The sequence below is a fragment of the Neophocaena asiaeorientalis genome, unplaced genomic scaffold (genome assembly GCF_003031525.2).
Source record: "Neophocaena asiaeorientalis asiaeorientalis breed wild unplaced genomic scaffold, Neophocaena_asiaeorientalis_V1.1 scaffold156, whole genome shotgun sequence".
NCBI classification, from domain to species: Eukaryota; Metazoa; Chordata; class Mammalia; order Artiodactyla; family Phocoenidae; genus Neophocaena; species Neophocaena asiaeorientalis.
Window position 1 is genome coordinate 66,241 of NW_020173773.1, and position 14,522 is coordinate 80,762.

At 40.0% G+C, this 14,522-nt stretch overlaps 2 non-coding genes across 2 annotated transcripts; one reads left to right on the forward strand and one right to left on the reverse strand.

Annotated features, from left to right (window-relative positions):
• Positions 1 to 2,325: 2,325 nt before the first annotated feature.
• Positions 2,326 to 2,408, reverse strand: TRNAL-CAG (transfer RNA leucine (anticodon CAG)). Its single transcript has one exon. It is a non-coding gene; the product is annotated as a tRNA-Leu (tRNA).
• A 674-nt stretch (positions 2,409 to 3,082) lies between these two features.
• TRNAG-UCC (transfer RNA glycine (anticodon UCC)) lies at positions 3,083 to 3,154 on the forward strand. Its single transcript has one exon. It is a non-coding gene; the product is annotated as a tRNA-Gly (tRNA).
• Positions 3,155 to 14,522: the final 11,368 nt, after the last annotated feature.

The window sequence follows — 14,522 nt, forward strand, 5'->3', positions numbered from 1 at the left end:
ACATAAGAGAAGGATAAATTTGTGTAAGTTACTTCCCAATCAGCCCAATCCACACTGTACCTCTCCCATGTGCAAAGAGAGATTTATTTTTATCTCAGAAAAGAAGGCGGCCTTGGTTAGAGCAATGGTACGTTATATTTAGCTAAGGGTGATTTCTTGCAGGTGGAGAGGTTGCAGTAACACCACATTTGTCCCCTGGTTGTCATTTCACATTTTTAACTGCTTTTTCCTGTGCCTGACTTAAGTCCTATGCCAGCTGGCTTCACATTGAAGGAACCTGCAAAAAAGAGATGATGTCACATACACATTCTGTATTATACTTTCTCTTTCCTGAATTTCCTTCCAGCTTCCAACATCGACCATCCCAAACTGTTTGTAACTTCTCAAGCAGAATGATGGCACCTACAGGGTTTAGACAGTTTCCTAGCATTTCAACAATCTCTCTCTCTCTCTCTCTCTCTCTCTCTCTCTCTCGTTAAAAACACACACAGTATATAAGAAGGAGAATTTCATTGTGCTTAGTTGTCAAAACACTTCAGATCTTCTCATCTGGATGGTATCTATTTTTCTACAGAGGGATTTAAACAAACTAACCACTTCATCTACTTTTAAATGATTGTTGATGCTTTAGATTCTTTGGGGATTGTTTCCTGTTAATAGGCATCTAAATGTCATTGTATTGTGTGTGTATATATATTTATAGTCTTAGTTCAATTACTGTAATCACAGCTATGCGTGATTACAATAAAAATATTAGAACAAATTAAATATTTGTTCCCCAAAGTATTAGAACAAATTAAATCAAAATATATGCCCATTATTAAAAAATCAAATCTTGCTACAATCCTTCTAATGAAAAACAAGGAGTCTTGGGAATTCCCTGGTAGTCCAGTTGTTAGGATTCTGCGCTCTCACTGCCGTGGCTGGGGTTCAATCCTTGGTACGGGAACCAAGATCCCACAAGCCTCGTGGGTTGGCCAAACAACAACAAAAAAACCCCAGCAGTTTCTTGCCCCACTCCCAAGTGCTACTCCTAACAGGCAACCACTTTCAAGCTTTTTTTTTTAAAGCCTTTTTATTTTGCAATAATTTTAGACTGAGAATTGTAAAGATACTACAGAAAGTCACTGTATATACTTCATCCAGCTTCCCCTAATGTTAAGGGGATTTCATATTTTTCCACTAATGTCCTTTTACTGTTTCAGAAGCCAATCCGGGTTAACTCGTTGCATTTAGTCATCATGTCTTTCCTACAATCTGCAACAGTTTCTTAATCTTCTGATGTTTTTCAAGACCTTCACATTTTGAAGATTACTGGTTAGGTATATTTGGTAGATTGTCCTTCAATTTGGGTTTGTCGGTTTTCTCATGATTACAGTGGGGTTTTGGGGAAGTATACCACAGGGTGAAGTGCCCATCTTATTGTATTATATCAGGAGGTATGTGATATCAATGTGACTTATAAATGTGGGAATCTTGTAAAATGTAGATTCAGTAGGTCTGAGGTACAGCCTGAGATCTGTATTTCTAATAAGCTGCTAGGTCATCTCAATCCTCACAACAATTCTATCTCCGTTTTACTACAAGCAAACTAAGGCTCAGAAAAGTCAAATACATTTCCCAAGGTCGCAGCCCAGTAAATAACAAAGAATGTAGTTTGTCTGGCGAGCTTTCATTAACCAACCTAAGGATCCTTCCATCCTCATGCTTATGGACCTCACACATTCAGCCTCTTCGGACTGACAGTTCTTCCCTCTTCCGGAAAGCACAAGATTTTTCTATAAATCAGCACCTCCCAAATTAGAGAGTAGCTTGTTTGCAGTGTTCAAGAAAAAGTTCTTGAAACAACTCCATGAGTTTACCTTTGCTCTCTAGTACTTTCCCCCGTTTGGTGTGTTGATTTCCTTTCCGGGTCTTTGAGGACCCAGCAAACGTGCTGAATTAGAATTGGTGGTGGGAGCTGGCCCGGCAAGATGCTGGGGAATCCGAGTTTCATCAAAGTTTGACACTGCAGTCTGAGCATGAAAAGACTCAGGTCAGTTACAGCAAGTTTAGGGATCTGGGTTGAGGGCTTTTCCTTGTTCAGGGGAGTCTTTTGTATCTACATGCAGTAAATAGGCACTGAGAAACCGGAGTCTAAAGGAAAGAAAAAAATTTTTTGTAGTTAGTGGTAGATCTAAATAGATTCAGTTTCATAGTCAAAGCGAAGCACAACCTTCATGTGTAGAAAGGCAGCATAGAAAGGCGTTTATTAATCAACACTCCTTTCCCCACGAATTCAATCCTACTTCTATGTTGGAAAAAATGTGAGTAAAATATACATGCTGTCAGAAGTGGGATTCGAACCCACGCCTCCAGGGGAGACTGCGACCTGAACGCAGCGCCTTAGACCGCTCGGCCATCCTGACACACGACGAGACGTGTTTCTATTCCCTTCTAAGATTGTCAAACACCGCGGTAGCATGATGTTGAACTATATCAATGATGTTTGCTGTTTATTTAAATAAACTTAGAATTCTCCCTGGACTTCTTCGCAAAACAGGAAAAATAAAACTGCCTCCGACTCCCATCTCTTACTTCTTCATCATCCTAAACTGTAAAGATCCATTTCCCCGATGTCCCTTCGAGCGCTCCTCTCGCTCCTTCTCTCGGGGGACCGAGCCACACGAGAGTGGACCCCCTTGCTAGCCGGTCTCCCTCGAACCCTCCGCCCCAAATCGCCGTTACCTAACCCAACACCCGGTGGATCCAGTGCTGGGGTGCGCCAAGCGGCGGAGCTGGGAGCGCGGACGACAGAAGGCGGCGGGGGAGAAAATTCCCCGGGCCGAGCAAGGCATTGGCTTTCCCTCCGGGCTCCGCGTGTTCCAGCCCTCCGGCTCCGGGCGCCGGGTGGTCTCTGCGTTCCCGGCCCCGCGTCGTTAGTTGGCGGGGCCGACTAAGAGGAGTAAGGACGGGTCCATCCTCACCGAGAAAAGGCTTTGTGTGCCTTGGGATCTCGGATGTAAAGCAATACCAAAAGCCATGTGTGACATCATGGCCAGTAGTATACTTATATACATGATTCAGAGACTACGGCCCAACTGCGTTGGTGGTATAGTGGTGAGCATAGCTGCCTTCCAAGCAGTTGACCCGGGTTCGATTCCCGGCCAACGCAACTTACGTTTTCTCACCCTCAGCAAGTTCCTGAAGAGAGCGAGAAATAGGGCGTGCAATACATTTTTAAAGCTTGAGCGAAACTGGGAACTGAAACTAAGAACTGCAGCCAAACCTCCCTTTCTCCCCTGACCTCCTTACATACCCTGGGGGCCTCATTCTCTGCCCAGCAACATTTTGGAGGGATTAGATTCTAAAGGCTTTCTTTCCTCTCTTACCTTCCCTCCTAACTTCCTTTTTTTTTTCTTTTTTTTTACATCGTTATTGGAGTATAATTGCTTTACAATGGTGTGTTAGTTTCTGCTTTATATCAAAGTGAGTCAGTTATACATACACATATGTTCCCATATCTCTTGCCTCTTGAGTCTCCCTCCCTCCCACCCTCCCTATCCCACCCCTCCAGGCGGTCACAAAGCACAGAGCTGATATATATCCCTGTGCTATGCGGCTGCTTCCCGCTAGCTATCTATTTTACGTAGACTGCCATCCTTTTTAAACTGCCAACTTGTGAGAAATGTTTGGTATCTTCTGGATTCTGCGATGTCTTGTCTGAAACTCAGCCTCAGAAGGGGGCCATGGATTTATATCTGCGAGACTCATACAGTAGCTACAAGCTCATGGGCACTTGAAACTGGCGGGTGCGTCTGAGGAACTGCATTTTTTTCCCCCCAAATCTCCCAATTCATCACACCCCCACCCCCACCCCCTGCCGCTTTCCCCCCTTGGTGTCCATACGTTTGTGCTCTACATCTGTGTCTCAATTTCTGTCCTGCAAACCGGTTCATCTGTACCATTTTTCTAGGTAAAAGCTTTTTCTGCATGTATTGAGATGATCATATGGTTTTTATTCTTCAATTTGTTAATATGTTGTATCACATTGATTGATTTGCGTATATTGAAGAATCCTTGAATCCCTGGGATAAATCACACTTTATCATGGTGTATGATCCTTTTAATCTGTTGTTGGATTCTGTTTGCTAGTATTTTGCTAAGGATTTTTGCATCTATATTCATCAGTGATACTGGTCTGTAATTTTCTTTTTTTGTAGTATCTTTGGCTGGTTTTGGTTCCAGGGTGATGGTGGCCTATAGAATGAGTTTGGGAGTGTTCCTTCCTCTGCAATTTTTTGGAAGAGTTTGAGAAGGATGGGTGTTAGCTCTTCTCTAAATGTTTGATAGAATTCACCTGTGAAGCCATCTGAGGCTGCACTTTTGTTTCTTGGTAGATTTTTAATCACAGTTTCAATTTCATTACTTGTGATTGGTCTGTTCATATTTTCTATTTCTTCCTGGTTCAGTCTTGGGAGGTTATACCTTTCTACAAATTTGTCCATTTCTTCTAGGTTGTCCATTTTATTGGCATAGAGCTGCTTGTAATAGTCTCTTAGGATGCTTTGTATTTCTGCAGCTTGGTTATTTAGTAATGGACTGTTTAGACTCCATGTGTTTGTGTTTTTTCCCTGTAATTGATTTCTAATCTCATAGCATTGTGGTCAGAAAAGATGCTTGACATGATTTCAGTTTTCTTAAATTTACTGAGCCTTGATTCGTGACCGAAGATGTGATCTATCCTGGAGAATGTTCCCGTACACACTTGAGAAAAAAGTGTAAACTGCTGTTTTTGGATGGAATGTCCTATAAATATCAATTAAATCTATCTGGTCTATTGTGTCATTTAAAGCTTGTGTTTCCTTGTTAATTTTCTCTTTGGATGATCTGTCCATTGGTGTAAGTGAGATGTTAAAGTCCTCCACTATTATTGTGTCACAGTCGATTTCCTCTTTTATAGTTGTTAGCAGTTGCCTTATGTATTGAGGTGCTCCTATGTTGGGTGCATATATATTTATAATTGTTATATCTTCTTCTTGGATTGATCCCTTGATCATTATGTAGTGTCCTTCCTAGTCTCTTGTAACATTCTTTATTTTAAAGTCTATTTTGTCTGATATGAGTGTTGCTACTCCAGCTTTCTTCTGATTTCCATTGGCATGGAATATCTTTTTCCATCCCCTCACTTTCAGTCTTTATGTGTCCCTAGGTCTGAAGTGGACACATAGACCTTGTGTAGACAGTATATATATGGATCTTGTTTTTGTATCCATTCAGCAAGCCTGTGTCTTTTGGTTGGAGCATTTAATCCATTCATGTTTAAGGTAATTATTGATATGTATGTTCCTATGACCATTTTCTTAATCGTTTCAGGTTTGCTTTTGTAGGTCCTTTTCTTCTCTTGTGTTTCCCACTTAGAGAAGTTCCTTTAGCATTTGTTGTAGAGCTGGTTTGGTGGTGCTGATTTCCCTTAGCTTTTGCTTGTCTGTAAAGCTTTTGATTTCTCCATTGAATCTGAATGAGATCCTTGCTGGGTAGAGTAATCTTGGTTGTAGGTTTTTCCTTTTCATCACTTTTAGTATATCATGCCACTCCCTTCTGACTTGTAGAGTTTCTGCTGAGAAATCAGCTGTTAACCTGATGGGAGTTCCCTTGTATGTTATTTGTCATTTTTCCCTTGCTGCATTCAATAATTTTTCTTTGTCTTTAATTTTTGCCAGTTTGATTACGATGTGTCTCGGTGTGTTTCTCCTTGGGTTTATCCTGTATGGGACTCTCTGTGCTTCCTGGACTTGGGTGGCTATTTCCTTTCCCATGTTAGGGAAGTTTTTGACTATAATCTCTTCAAATATTTTCTCGGGTCCTTTCTCTCTCTCTTCTCCTTCTGGGACCCCTATAATGTGAATATTGGTGCGTCTATGTTGTCCCAGAGGTCTCTTAGGCTGTCTTCATTTCTTTACATTCTTTTTTCTTTGTTCTGTTCTGCGGCAGTGAATTCCACCATTCTGTCTTCCAGGTCACTTATCCGTTCTTCTGCCTCAGTTATTCTGCTATTGATTCCTTCAATGTATTTTTCATTTCAATTATTGTATTGTTCATCTCTGTTTGCTTGTTCTTTAATTTCTAGGTCTTTGTTAAACATTTCTTGCATCTTCTCGATCTTTGCCTCCATTCTTTTTCTGAGGTCCTGGATCATCTTCACTATCGTTATTCTGAATTCTTTTTCTGGAAGATTGCCTATCTCCTCTTCATTTAGTTCTTTTTCTGGGGTTTTATCTTGTTCCTTCATGTGGTACATAGCCTTCTGCTTTTTAATTTTGTCTATCTTTCTGTGAATGTGGTTTTCGTTCCACAGGCTGCAGGACTGTAGTTCTTCTTGCTTCTGCTGTCTGCCCTCTGGTGGATGAGGCTATCTAAGAGGCTTGTGCAAGTTTCCTGATGGGAGGGACTGGTGGTGGGTAGAGCTGGCTGTTGTAGAACTGCATTTTTAAGTCTATTTAATTGAAATTAATTAAGTAATTGAAATAAATCGACGTAAAAATGTAAACAGATACTCAATCCAGCTACTGCAGAACGTTTAAGTATGTTAGGAACAGCTTTCATATGTAAATCCACTTTTTCAACTGTAAGTGTCATGAAATCTAAATATTAATCAAATTTTTCCAACGAAAATTTAACATCTGTGTAGAAATGTGCTGTCTGTAAGTGTAAAATCCTTACCCGTTTGAAAACTAAGAACAACAGCAAAATCTAATTAATATTTGTGTATTAGTTACATGTTGAAATAATATTTCATAATATTGGGTTAAGTCAGATATATATTTAAAATTATCACCTGTTTCTTCTTACTTTTTACTGTGGCTATTAGAAATTTTAAACTACCTGTGGAGCTCCCATTATGTTTCAGTTGCAACGTGACAGTCTAGATACAGTAAAATAACAACTTGACCAGCAACCAACAGTCTTTCAAGGAATAAATTGCTATGGCAGTTTAGAAGTAACTTCCTAAGCAATGATCTAAAACCCTCTACTGTTGTTTTCCTCATCGGCATACTGGTGAGTGGCCTGGTCTGGCCTGGCTTGTCAGGTAGGAGATTGGCGTTCGATTCCCAGAAGGGGAGATAGAAGAACTTTTTTGTTCTCTCTCACTGCCGAGACAAAAACTAATCGTAAACAACTTTGGGTTCTCTCCAAGAGAACGTCTCTTGCATGTGAATTTCCTGGATGATGGGCAAGAGTACTAGTAGGTATGGTTGTTTTGACCCTGGTTCTGCGTTAAATGCATTGGATCATTAATCCTGCAATCATGTTTCCACGTGAACTGCTTTGAATGGGCCTACCACTGAGTGTATCTTTTCCCATCCCCATTATTTCCTGCTGCCCTCTGGAAGAGCAACCCAGGATTCAGGCTCTGCCTTAAGCCCTGTATTCCAGATTCCACCTTTCCTTATCTTCTCCTTCTCCTTGTTATCGACGATTCTCTAGGCGCTCCTTCTTTCTTCCTCCTGTGTATATTGCTATTCAGTAGGGGACAGCCTAAATTCTCAAGCCCACACTCTTTCTACTGCCATACTACATGAAAGTATGCAACTTTATGAAACAACCTCCCCTACAAGGGGTGATGAGGAATAAACCAAGATTTTATGTCTAAACCAGATACAGAGAAATGAGACACTGGTCTGACAATCAGAAGACCTGTTTTTTTTTGTTTGCTTGTTTATCACTAACGAATGGTTTGCTTTTTTGCAAGTCATTTAACTTCTCTGGGCTGCGGTTTCTTCATCTGTAAAATGGAGGAGCCAAAGTACAGTTGTTGTGTTTTTTTTGCGGTACGCGGGCCTCTCACTGTTGTGGCCTCTCCCGTTGCGGAGCACAGGCTCCGGACGCGCAGGCTCAGAGACCACGGCTCACGGGCCCAGCCGCTCCGCGGCATGTGGGATCTTCCCGGACCGGGGCACGAACCCGTGTTCCCTGCATCGGCAGGTGGACTCTCAACCACTGCGCCGCCAGCGAAGCCCCAAAGTACAGTTTTTGAGACGCTTTGCAGCCCTAGAGTCCTTCGAAGTAGTGCCTTGCACTAGCACCTGGTACAAAGTATATGCTAATTTTTTAAAAAGATAATATTTTTTCCTGAATATAAGGGTAATATATAGTCCTTATAGAAAATATGGAGAATAAGCAAATCACGAAGAAATAAAAGGCACCCATATTTTCATCATCCAGGAAATCCTTATTAATATTTTGCTGTATGTTTATCTCTGGCATTTTTAAAATGCAAGGTTGGAATCATATGGTACATACTGTTTTTTTAAGCTACTTGAGTGTTTACTTAAACATGTGAATATTTCTATATTTATTAAATATTAGTCTAAAACATTACTTTAATGACTTCATTGTGTTATACTATATGGCTGCACCGTAATATTTTTAATCTCCTATTTTTGAACATTTATGTCATTTCCAGTGTTTTGTCCTCCTCTGGTGGGGAAGTTCTTGAAATCTCTGCTCAGTAGTCTTTTAGCCTTCTAGCTATTATTTTCACCCTGGCCTCCCTCAAATCAGTACATATCAGGTTCAAGGGTGAGCCAAATATATGACAGGTGATTCATTTGTGGATTTGCTTTTCCCTAATGATGCTCCCTCCTTTCTGAAATTTACTCTAATTTCCAGCCAATTTGGCAGCTCTAAACTCTACCCTGATGCATGAGGTATAAGACTGGTTTTCAGCATGAGTTTATATGCCTGAGGGTTTGACTGGTCAGTGCCCTCAGAGTGAAGATATTACACATTGTGGTTACTTCTTCCAAGGCTTGAATCCTCTTTATTTTCTATCTAATTTAATTGCTCTTCAGTGCCTTCAAACAGATTTTTTAAAAAAATATTTTGTCCAGAATTTATCACTGTTATCTGTGGAATGGTTAGTCCTATGAAAACTATTCTTCCATTATGGAAACTGGAATTGCTTTTAAATTTTATTCATAATGTTTGAAGTTCAGAAGTTTCTAATTTCATGTAGTCAAATATTTTTCCTAGTAGTTTCTTTCTTAACTTTTTATATACATAGAAAATTCTTTCCCACCCTGATATCAGATCAGTTTTTAACCTTTATTTTCTCATAGTAATTTTGTTCGTTTTTACTTTTTGGTATTATCTCTTTAATTCTTTTTGAAATTATTTTGAGATATAACATAAGGTAAGTCCATACCTCTACCCATCCCTCCACCTGATGGTTCTCTGTTCAATTTATCCGATAGCCCACCCCCCAATCACTGATTTGAAATCAGTGATTTGACATCGTTGATGTGTACTAACCCATCCATCCTCCTCAAACAAAGCAAAACAAAAACTCTGGGACATCCTTGACTCCAGCCCCAGCTTGGATCCATGAAACAGTGGTGAAACTAGAAGATATCGAGCTTCATTTTGGATATTGTAGCTGATTGTGAGTCAAAGGCTTACACTCTTTTACTCTGCTGTCCTTTGTGTCATTTCCTGCACATGCTTTTTTTTTTTTTTTTTTTTTTTTTTTTTTTTTTTGCAGTATGTGGGCCTCTCACTGTTGTGGCCTCTCCCATTGCGGAGCACAGGCTCCGGACGCGCAGGCTCAGTGGCCATGGCTCACAGGCCCATCTGCTCCGCGACATGTGGGATCTTCCTGGACCGGGGCACGAACCCGTGTCCCCTGCATCGGCAGGCGGACTCTCAACAACTGCGCCACCAGGGAAGCCCTGCACATGCTTTTTGATATTCAGCTATGTGAGTGATGTCCTGCTCTGATTTCCAAAACAGTTTGACAGCAGACCCACCTTGGATCATGAGATGTTAATCACGAATCCAGGAGGTTGCAAGCTTTCTCTTAGATATTGAGGATGATTGGGATGACACAAACTTTTCTCTATTACACTGCTTGGATCTTTTCCACAGGAATTTGGGAGGAGGAGTCCAACACAAGGACTTGGAGCCCTTTCCCCACCCCCCCACAGGTTGTCATTTATGAACAAAAACATGCACAGACCCTTGCCACAGCTTATCACACCATAACCACATCCGTAGCCCACTACTACCTAGTTCTTTAGAGCTTTTGATCCCCTCAAACCCTAAAAGTCCCATACTGAGGGTGGAGCTGGGAAGTCTGTTTGCTTTTATTTTAATTTGGCGTTGATCTTATCTTATTTTTGCTTTTTTCAGTTTACTCACTGCAGTGGATATGTGGATTGGTTTGTTCAACACCTATTCCAATGGCATTCTGGCATTGTTGTAGTGGCCTGTGCTGTAGTGGCTGGAAAGCAGAACTATATTTTCTAGATTCCTCTGCAACTGGGGTTCCAGATATGATTTACTTTCACCAAACAGATACACTTCAGTGAGATTTTGATTTGGAGCGGAGTTACATGGGAGAGAGGCAGGAATATAATTTTGCTGATATAAATAGTGGCTAATACTGCTTTGTTATAGAACTAGAGATTGTGAAAGCTTTTAAATTTATTTTGCAGCAATTTTTACTGTATAGTGTGGTAGTCCAATATACAGAGTAGTTTTGGGGGAGTTATTCCTGGAAGTCAGCCTGGAGTCTGTTTTTTCAGTTTTCCCAATGCCTCATTAATTATCTGTACCCCTCAATAAATACTTTGTATTTAAACAAGCTAGAGTAGATTATCTTGTTTGCAATTAAGAACTCTATGTGCTCATCTTTGAATGAGAGTAATCTAAGTAATCTATCTAGATCTGGTGTTTGTCCATAAATATGGGGATAAAGTCTTTTTGCTTCTCTCTCATTGTCCACTTAAATGCTATTATTTCCCTCCCAGATCATTTTTTTTTTTTTGCGGTACACGGGCCTCTCACTGCTGTGGTCTCTCCCATTGCGGAGCACAGGTTCCGACGCGCAGGCTCTGCGACCATGGCTCACGGGCCCAGCCGCTCTGCGGCATGTGGGATCTTCCTGGACCAGGGCACGAACCCGTGTCCCCTGCATCGGCAGGCGGACTCTCAACCACCGCGCCACCAGGGAAGCCCCTTCCTCCCAGATCTTAAGCAGAAAGGCTAGTTTGCATTAACAAAGATTAAATTTTAACGAAACAATTCATACAAAACAGCACATTATAAATATAAAATGTAGAAAATAATAAAATGAGCATCTCTGTATTTCAATACCCTGCTCAAGAAAGAAACAGAACAGAAGAAGCCTTCTATGTTTCTCTCTTTGATGCATTTCTCTCCTTCCCAATAAGGAGTCTTATTTTGGATTTTATATTTATTATTCCTTTGGCTTTTATAAATTTCACTACATGTGTATGTGTTATCAAATAATATATTATTTGTATTTTCACACTTTTAAAGTTTATACAACTGGTAGCAGGTGGTATGTATTCTTTTTCAACTAGCATATTTTCCACTAAATATTATTTTTATGGCATTCATTTATGTTGAAACACCGAGCTAGGAATGGTATTCTGAAGATTTAAAACAGTTACAAGAATATACATTTCAAATATTCTCTATTATTCTTTAATTATATATATAGATAAGTGTGTTTATGTATCTTGTAAAACTGATTTCCGGGTAATGTAAGGGCAAACACTATGTTAAATCTTTTTACTCATCTCCAAATTAGCTGATTTTAATAATTGTTGGTTTTGTTTTATACAGCTGTCACTAGCTAAATGATGCCGCTACCTGAGCCCTGGTTTAACATAGGGGAAATCCATCAAATTCCTCCAATCCCTTTCCAATAAATTGATAGTCATTAGGTAACTTGTCTCAATAAGCAGAAAACTTTTTCCTAAAATTAGGAAAGGATGGGTGTTGATACTGAATCCCTTGTTGTCTTCTGTGGAACTAACAGCAATTTTATTAACATTTTTTTCTAGCCTTTAAAATATTGTCTAAGGTTTTATATATCTGTTATCTGTATTATACAAAAATCATTTATTGGAATGACATGTATAAGTAGGTTGACCTCAGCCATTCAGGCTGGATGAGACAACATAATGTGGTGGTTAAACACATGGGCTCTGTGGTACTTCCTGTGTTTGAATCTTGGCTCTCTGTCTCAGTTTCCTCATCCGTAAAAGAGGATAATGATGATAATTACAATTCCCAAATGAGTTAATAAATGTTTAGAATGGTGCCTGGCAATGTACAAGCATTAATTATTCATTTTATTACTAAAACAAATTTTAATGCCCATGGTGGGAGGATGTTTGGGATTAAAAAACAAAAACAAAACCTCGTCACAGGAAAGGAAGGTGAAATAAAACATGGATGGAAAAAGAGAACAAATGCACCTCAGTCATCCCTTAGCACCCGATTTTTCTTATGCTCCAGTGCCAGAGTGCCAGCAGAGGCCACAACACCTGGCTGATGCCTTCATTGTGACCTATTACTGCCTGCCTGCTCTCTCTGTTATTCCCTGACGCTCTTGGTGCCAAGATTGCATGGAGGCTGCAGTTCCCACAAGTGGCCACAAACAAGGGTGACTACAGAGGTGTACTGAGTAGTGGTGGGTAGCCACTGTCTTGGGGGGCCAAACACTGGGCACTTATTAACTGGACCATGGTTCAGGTAGCCCTGTCCTGGGAGACGTACAGGGACAGGGACCTATATCCAGGACCTGCAATAGGCTGGCTTAAATTAGACTTGCAGATTGGGAGGCATTGAGTGGCCTCCTTGGAAGTGACTGCCTACAGTCACTTAGAGTTGGCTAGCAGTGGTATGGGGTGGGTTTCTGGGGTGTCTAGGGAGAGCCAAAGCAGAACCCAGAGGATGATTCTTTCTGAGGGTTAACTGGTATGGCACTGACCACTCAGAATAGTTACTAGCTATATATTTCCCTCATTGTAACAGGACTAATTGCATTTCAGAAGTTTTCTGTTGTTTTTTTTCTAACAGGTTTAACAGAAAATACTGTTTAACACATATGCTAAACATTGATGGTTAGTACAGTATTCCTTTCCCCAAGTGCACATGTAAAACCTTGAGCATTTGATAATTCTGGTATGTTATATTTTTATTACTACTCTCTAAGTCTTTTTCAATTTTCATTCAATTTCTCTTTGATCCTTGAGTTATTTAAAAACAGGTGTTTTTTTTTTTTTTTACCTACCCAGGTACGTGGGGAGTTTCTTGCCTTTTGGGAGGTCTGAGGTCTTCTGCCAGCCTTCAGTAGGAGTTCTGTAGGAGTTGTTCCACGTGTGGATGTATTTCTGGTGTATCCGTGGGGAGGAAGGCGATCTCCGCGTCTTACTCTTCCGCCATCTTCAAGGTCCCCCCAGGTGTTTTTAAAATTTCCAAATATGTGAGGTTTTCAAGAGTTACTTTTTGTACAGTAATTGCTTTCTGAGTTAAACTTCATTCTGTTCAAAGATACATATGTAGTAGTGCCAATTCCATGAGTACGTTAAAACTTGTTTTATGGACTCATACGAAGTCAATTTCCATAAATATTCCAGGTGCATTTGAGAAGAAAGTATAACCAATAATTATTGGTTGCAGAGTTCTCTCTCTCTCTATATATCTATTAAATCAAGCTTGTTAACTGTGTTTATATGCTTTTATTTCCCTTCTGCTTGACCTATCAAATGCTGAGAGAAGTGTGTTGAATTCTCCCACTGTGGTGATGGATTTGTCGATTTTCCTCTTGGTATAATAATTCTTGCTTTTATATTTTAATGCTATTTTAATAGATAAGTTTTAATGTCATTCTTCTAAACAAAATAAAATGTATTTTAAAAATCCACTTTTCTCTTTAACTGGCAAGTTTTCTCCAGTTATATTTATTGTGATTACTGATATATTTTGGATTTATTTACCACCCCATTTTGTACTTTCTTTTTGCCTCAGTTTTTCTTTGACTGTTTTCTCCCCCTTCTTTTGGATTGCTGTAATGTGTACATGCAAAGTGAAGCATAGGAAATATATGTATATTTAGAATAACCTTGAAAGTTATTTTTAGTTTTTGCAGCCAATCCAATAAAGGAGATGAAGACGAGAGTAGTGACTCCCAAACTTGGACTTCACAGAGGAGTAAAAATTTCCCCCAAATGCTGGTGACCAATATAGTGTTGCTAACTTTTTATTTTGCCAAGTTAGGAAATTGATAAAACAATCGCAGCCACATCAACTATCATCTATCCTCATCATAATTTTATAAAAGAAAGGACATTTTAAAACAAAAATTTAAAGTGTGAAAAAGCAATGCTAGCTTAGAGGTCATTTAGCAAACTTATCTGAGATACACACACACACACACACACACACACACATATATATTTAAGCACATACATCTCTATATTTGTGTGTATTCTCATTTCACTGGAAATCATTGAAAACTTTGACCTGTACCTAAACTGGAACCCACTAATTAAGAGGATGGCAGTGCAGAAGGAAGAAGAAGGTTCTATGTGGAGGGTTCGGAGGCGCCCTGGGGCTTGGGCAACAGAGAAAATGGCTGCTTACGTGTGCTTGGGTGTGGCCAGGAACCGGTGTGGTAGCTCGGTTGGGTATGCCTGGGGTGGAGGTGATGTGATTGACGAAGCCCG